This window comes from Mustelus asterias, unplaced genomic scaffold (genome assembly GCF_964213995.1).
Source record: "Mustelus asterias unplaced genomic scaffold, sMusAst1.hap1.1 HAP1_SCAFFOLD_342, whole genome shotgun sequence".
In the NCBI taxonomy this organism is placed as follows: Eukaryota; Metazoa; Chordata; class Chondrichthyes; order Carcharhiniformes; family Triakidae; genus Mustelus; species Mustelus asterias.
Window position 1 is genome coordinate 84,403 of NW_027590302.1, and position 6,763 is coordinate 91,165.

At 43.7% G+C, this 6,763-nt stretch overlaps 2 non-coding genes and 1 pseudogene across 2 annotated transcripts; 1 reads left to right on the forward strand and 2 right to left on the reverse strand.

Annotated features, from left to right (window-relative positions):
• Positions 1-301: 301 nt before the first annotated feature.
• On the reverse strand, positions 302-373 carry trnae-uuc (transfer RNA glutamic acid (anticodon UUC)). Its single transcript has one exon. It is a non-coding gene; the product is annotated as a tRNA-Glu (tRNA).
• Positions 374-5,646: 5,273 nt separating this feature from the next.
• Positions 5,647-5,850, forward strand: LOC144486445 (U2 spliceosomal RNA; annotated as a pseudogene).
• Positions 5,851-6,003: 153 nt separating this feature from the next.
• On the reverse strand, positions 6,004-6,075 carry trnaq-uug (transfer RNA glutamine (anticodon UUG)). The gene has a single exon. It is a non-coding gene; the product is annotated as a tRNA-Gln (tRNA).
• Between the last annotated feature and the right edge of the window lie 688 nt (positions 6,076-6,763).

Below are 6,763 nucleotides of genomic sequence, written 5' to 3' on the forward strand. Positions count from 1 at the left end.
CTTTCAGAAATAATCACGCATTTGCCACGGAACATTAACTGACCTGCCGAGTATTTCCAACATTTTCTGATGGTAACGCCATGAATCAACCTGTGAAAAGAACAAAACGGATGTTCTGTGATATAAAGCAAGGGAGGATGTAAACATAAATTGCCGGGGACAATTGACGGGATTGTGCAAATGGGTTTATTTTGTTTCTCCAGGGAGCTCAAACTGGCACAATGATCACTTCTGTTATCGATCAGGAAGTAATTTCAGCCCCTCCTAAATCATGTGCTGGGCGGCAGCTATAAAATCAACATTCCCTGACCGGGAATCGAACCCGGGCCGCGGCGGTGAAAGCGCCAAATCCTAACCACTAGACCACCAGGGAAGATGGGAGCAAATGCTTTCATCTGACTGGTGCATTGTAGCGTTTTTCAAATACTCAAGAAAGGATTGTCGGAAAAAAAAACCCTCATGTTTAGATAGAACACCAATGATTCCTTCAGCGAACAGCAAATTACTGCAGATGCTGGAACTTAAAAGAAAAACTTAAAATGCTGTAAAATCTCAACAGGCATGACGGCATCTCTGGAGAGAGAATAGAGCCAACATTTCAAATCTGTATGGTCAGTCATCAAAGATGAAGACAGTAAAGGAGGACGAGATTTACACTTTAAGTGTGGGAGATACGGGGGGTGAGGGTGGGAGCCGTGCGTAAGAGTTGACAAAGTTGTGATAGACAAAAAAAACGGAATGTAAATGGTGGCGGTAAAAGCAAAATACTGCGGATGCTGGAATCTGAAACAAAAACAGACAATGCTGGAACATCTCAACAGGTCTTCTGACTCCGCAGTCAGAAATTCAGCCTGTGTGTGCTCTCGAAAGGAGCCACTTGCACACACGCTGCTTTACCCCAGCAACTTTTTCAGTTGGTCATGTGTCTGCTCGTTGTTCCTGACAAAAACGACACGGCACACACTCCTGTATTCAAACTGAGCTGTTAGGCCAAATTCATGCTCGCAGCAGTGGGATTCGAACCCACAACTCCGTAGAGCCTGGAGCCTTAATCCAGCACCTTAGACCGCTCGGCCGCGCTACCACGTTGCAACGCATCACGATCATGTTATTTAATGATAATGTTACCGAAATTCATTAAACGCAATGGACCTTGGAAAGGCCATCAGGAGGAAGGAGCCTGCTCCGTCACTGATTCAGGTAAGTCTGAACTGCGAAACAAACAGAAATCATCTCACGTCAGAGACACAATGAGCTGCAGTGAAGGGCCGGCATCATTTAAACTGTCCATCAGCTCGTCTCTTCCCAATTTCCTGCCAGAAATGACAACGGAACCTCCTGTTGAATTTGCACAGAGTCTGCACTTAAGGATCATATTATGTTTTATATGTTCATCCAGGCAATAACTCACATTTGTTTTCAGAGTTTGGATGGTGGCAATAAATCTTCAATTCCAGACCAGTAATCTAAACAGCAGCGAAAAAGTCAAACTCTAACCACCAGCTCACAGCGTGTTTTAGAATTTAAATTATCCAGGCTGCTTTTGTTTTCACGCCAGACCAGTTTCGCCACAAACAGCTTTCTCCTGCAAAATGGCAACTTGTGGTTCAACACCAGTGATGTGCTCAGCCAATGATAACATACAACGGACACTCCACTGCATTTATCACTTTTGCTTCCGACTGTTCGGAACCGGACAGAAATATTTCCAAATGCTTTTCAATGCAGGGTGAGGGAACAGTTTCATAATTCAGTGTCACTGTAAACAGTAAAATCTGACCCATTACCAGACAGATTTTACCTTGCAAAAACGTCTCAACCGTTCGTAGTTTGCTGCCTTACACTTTCCTTCTCTTTCTGTATTTATTCTTGAACTGTTGCACATGTGAAATTTCCAGCTCTGATATAAACTTGCAAACCTCACTCGGCTGATTCTAGTAGACCTGTATTCGATCGGAGAGTAAATCAGATCATTATTGATGGTTTGCTGAGAGCAAATAGTCTTATTTTCCTCAGCGGGAATTGAAACAAGTTATCCCATGGGGAGTGTTGAACACAAACACTGAACTACCAGGGAAACTAGTGAACTGTGTTTTTTAAACTGACTTAACTTATGTCCCTTGCTTATTATTTCTATCTCAGATCTTTTTCACTTGTGACATGTTTCTCCTTCAAAATGTTCTGTTTGGATAGAACATAAATGCCTCCTTCAGCTGATGACAACACGGATTGAATTCGTTGGGACATGGAATTGAGGGTGAGGTGAAATAATCCCACAAGCTGCTGAAGCTTAGAAGGATGAAGGAGAATCTGATCGAGATATATAAAACTCTAAATGGATTGATAGAGCAAAGGTAGACGAAACGTTTCTTCCTATGGGGCAATGTCGAACAAGAGATCACGTCTATAGTTTGAGAGCCGGTACATTGAACACTGAGATGAGGGGGAACTACTGCTCGCAGAGGGTGGTGAATTGGTGGAACTCGCTGCTCCATAGCGCGGTCGAATCTGAATCGTTCAATGATTTCAAGAAAGGATAGATTTAGTTCTGGTAAAGAAAAATGCATTAAAGGATATGGAGAACAGGTGGAGAGGTGGATTTCAGATCAAGGAGAGGTCAACAATGATCTGATTGAATGGTGGAGCAGGACCAAAGGGCTGAATTTGCCGACATCTGCTCCCAATTCCCATGTTCCTATGATTCGATGTGTAACGTTCAATTTTCAAGCCCACCAACCTCATCACTGCAGTTCTGTTGAAGTATATGTACAGTACGTCCTCTGCTTCCCCTACACCCACAGCACATGTGAGTCGTGCAAGTAACGTTGTAATCGTCTCATTCTGTGGTGTAATCATTCTGTCATTCTCTGTTTCCCTCATTTATTTTCTCCTGGCTTCCACGCTGCCAGATGTTGTGATGATTCCTCCCTGCTCGATTTCACTTTTTAAAACTTCTTCTATTTCTAAACATTCCCAATGTTAATGAAAGGTCATGGAGGTGAAGGTTTAACTTTGTTTCCATCTGCACACACGCCGGTTAACTTCCTGAGTTTTTCCAACCTCAACACATTTCAGTGCAGATGTCGGATCCGCTTTTACATGGCAGTGAAAATACATTTGGTTGACATGTTATTTGAGAGATGGCTTGATGGACTAGGGGTGTGATTTTCGCTTCGGATGTTAAAATCCGCAAACGTGCGAGCGGTCCCGGGTTCAAATTGTGGAGCAAGCCTTTGTTCCGAAATGGACAAGTAGCGGATTCTGTTTGTTTATTTCCCGTGATATGTTGGAATTGGTTCACATGGGGTAGGACTTGATAACCTGAGCACTGACTGCAAGGCTTCTGTTAGCACAGCACACTCACAGAGAATCTAGACATTTTCAAAAAGTGACAATTTTTGCGGACATTCACTTAATTCTTATTCACCCAATCAGAGCATCCCATGCTTGTGGGTTCAGAGAGTTGTTGTTTGTATATTGGGTTGTGGGTGTCTGCCTCACTCTCTGTCCCTCTCTGTTGCTGAAAACCTGTCTCAGACTCTTTCACTCTTTCAGTCTCTCTGTCTGTGCATCGATCACTGTTCCCCCCTTTGCTCTTTGCTCCCTCTATTCTCTACGTTTAACAAAGGTTCACTGGATTTAATCCTATAATGAGGCAGTTGTTCTGGGAGGAGTGATGCAGTGGGATGAGACTGTTCTCTCGTTAGATTAGAAAATTGAGAGGTGAGCTGATTGAAACGACTGAAAATGGGGCGACAGTTTGACTTCGGACATGCTGAGACGCCGTTTACCCACCTGGTTTGAGTGACAAGCAATTTACTGTGAAATTCCCCGAGTCACCACACTCCAGCGCCTTTTCGGGTCAGTGCACCTAACCAGCACCTCTTTCAGACTGTGGGAGGAAACCCACGCATTCACGGGGAGAACTTGCAAACTCCACACGGGCAGTGACTCAAGCCGGGAATCACAACGACACGGGTCAGTGTCGCTGTGATGAAGCAGTGCGAACCAGCGTGCCACCCTGCTGCCCAATTAATCTCACGGTTCCTGCTTTCTGAGTTAACCCTATCTCTGCTTCCCCGGCATTCGAAGAGTTTGTGCTTAATTCAGCGGGAAATTTTCTTCTCATTTTGCGTGAGATTTGAACGAGGATCCGGGAGATTGTGTCTGTGGGAACAACAATCATCCGCAATGTCATTCAATCACTCCAGCCTTACATCCTATCACAAGGTCCTAAATAGAGTTCTCTCCCTGTATTTGCCGTAACTTCAGTGTATTTTTTTCTAATTCCATTTGGATTAGTTTTCTTTAACTGAACTTTGCCCCCTTACGTAGTTAAAGGGTAGATGTTTTAATTAATAATAAGATACAACAATGTGTCACCCTGTTTGACATGAAATAATACAAAATGAGGATTAATCATTTCAAAATACGTTCTTAATTCAATATATATTTTGGAGGGGGTCTACCTCGGGGTGCCATTCACTCACTCATCTGTCCTAATTTAAACAAGAGGTGGGATGACGAGAGTCCAGATTGCGAAGAGTCACACCATGGAAACGACAGCACTCTGACCTTTGACATTCGGCCTTTCTCCCAAAAGACATACACACACACGCACACGCACACAGATACACACACACGCTTGCTCAATAATTGCCAGTCTCCAGTCGAATGGTTGTTGGTGTGTAACACCAAATGTTCCTTTCTTTCAACAGAGGAGTTAACGAGTAGTGAAAGATTTAAAAAAACACATTGTTGATGCAGGCATCTGTCGCCAGTGGCTCAGCAATGTGCAGTGTAATAGAAGTTGAACTGGCTGACAAATTGTCACCCCAATTCCTGCTTTGTGAGGAATTTAAACAAAAGGTCCTTCAACAAATCCATCCTCAACAATGGCAAAGAAGAGCAAGGATCCGCCTAAATTTAAATTCGGTTCGCTGGATTCATATGCTCACCATTAGACCAGAGATCCTACAACAGAGCAGCCAGCTGCTATTTGCAGCGATGTTGGGTTTGCTGAAGGGCATTTCATTTTAAATTCGCAGAAAGTGGAAATCTAAACACTGAGGGAAATTTCATCAAATTCCACCGCAGTCACATTGCAGATGATGCAGCGAATGACTCTCCTGGCGTCATTGCATCAGCCCCAGAGGGCAATTGCTCATGAATACACAGCGCTGAAAGGCAGGGAAGCCATAGTGGGCAAGGGGTCCACCTACATGTGGCATTCAGTCACTCATCTGTCCCAATTTAATCAAGAAGTCGGAGCGAGAGGCCAGAGTGCGTTACACCTTAGAATCGGCAGCACTCTGATCGAAGACAGGAGACTTTTCTACCACAACGCAGACACACACCGCCACACGCACACACACGCGCGCGCGTGCGCACTTACGCACGCACACACATGCCGAACTCCAGTCAATTTATTGTTCTCCGACACCAACTGCTTCCCTCTTTCAACTGAGGAGTTAAAGAGTAGCGAAAATATGAAAAGCATTGACGTTGCAGGCATCTGGTGCCAGAGGTTCAGCAATGTGCATTGTGATAGTCGTTGAACTGGCTCGTAAATTGTCTTCTCGGTTCGTCCTTTTTAACAAATTTAAACAAAATGCCCTTCAGTATATCAATCATCTGTACTTGCAAAAGGCTTCTCGGCCTTTTGGCTAAGATCAAGTGTAGTTTGGATTGGATGCTGCACTTGGTTGAGGTCATTAGGTTACATTGAAGCTTCATATGTTTCATATGAAGCAATTTTTAAAAGCGGTATCTCGGCCTTTTGGCTAAGATGCAAAAGAGATCAAGTCTTGGAGGAGGTATTGCTTTCCCTCCTCCAATCAGCTTGGCTCATGTAGATCGGGCCCAGGACAGGGTAAATGGTCGCTTGCCCTGTCTTGTCAGCTTGGATCGGAAATTTCTCAACTTGTTGAGACCATGAATTGGACTTGATTTGATAGAATTGAAAAAGTATTTTTTAACAATCTGCATTTGCAAATTGAAGCAAGGTCCCGCCGAGATTTGAACTCGGATCGCTGGATTCAAAGTCCAGAGTGCTCACCATTACACCACGGAACCCACCACACGACAACGAGCTGCAAATGGTCGCTCAATATTTGTGCCAATTTGGACAGCCGGGAGCAATATCAGTCCCATTGCACAAGCCCGTCAATTACCCACAGCAATTCATATTTACATTACCCTTGTTGGTTCCTCCTGAAAAAAAATGAGTAAGCTGTCTTCAACTGCATTAAATTTCATGTAGCTCACCACGTGCAAAGAGCAATGCTGGTATCGAACTGTTATAAACCTGACTGTGGTAAAAAATTCTGGAAAAAATGGATGGATGGATGGATGGATGGATGGATGGATGGATGGATGGATGGATGGATGGATGGATGGATGGATGGATGGATTAAATGTTCTGGTAAAAATGATTTGCATTAACTTCAGCGTCTTTTTTTCTCGTTCAATTTGGATTAGTTTTCTTTGACTGAACTTTATCTCCTTACGTAGTGAAAGAGTTGAGATTTAAAAAAAATTAGATACACGGATGTGTCACCCTGTTTGACATGAAATGAAATAAAATGAGGATTAATCATTTCAAAAGTTGTTACCAATTGAATATATATTTTGCAGGGGGTCCACCTACGGGTGCCATTCACTCATTCATCTGTCCCAATATAAGCCTGAGTTGGGACGGCGAAAGTTCAGATTGCTAAGCATGACACCAAGGAAACGGTCGCACTCTGACCTACGACACGAG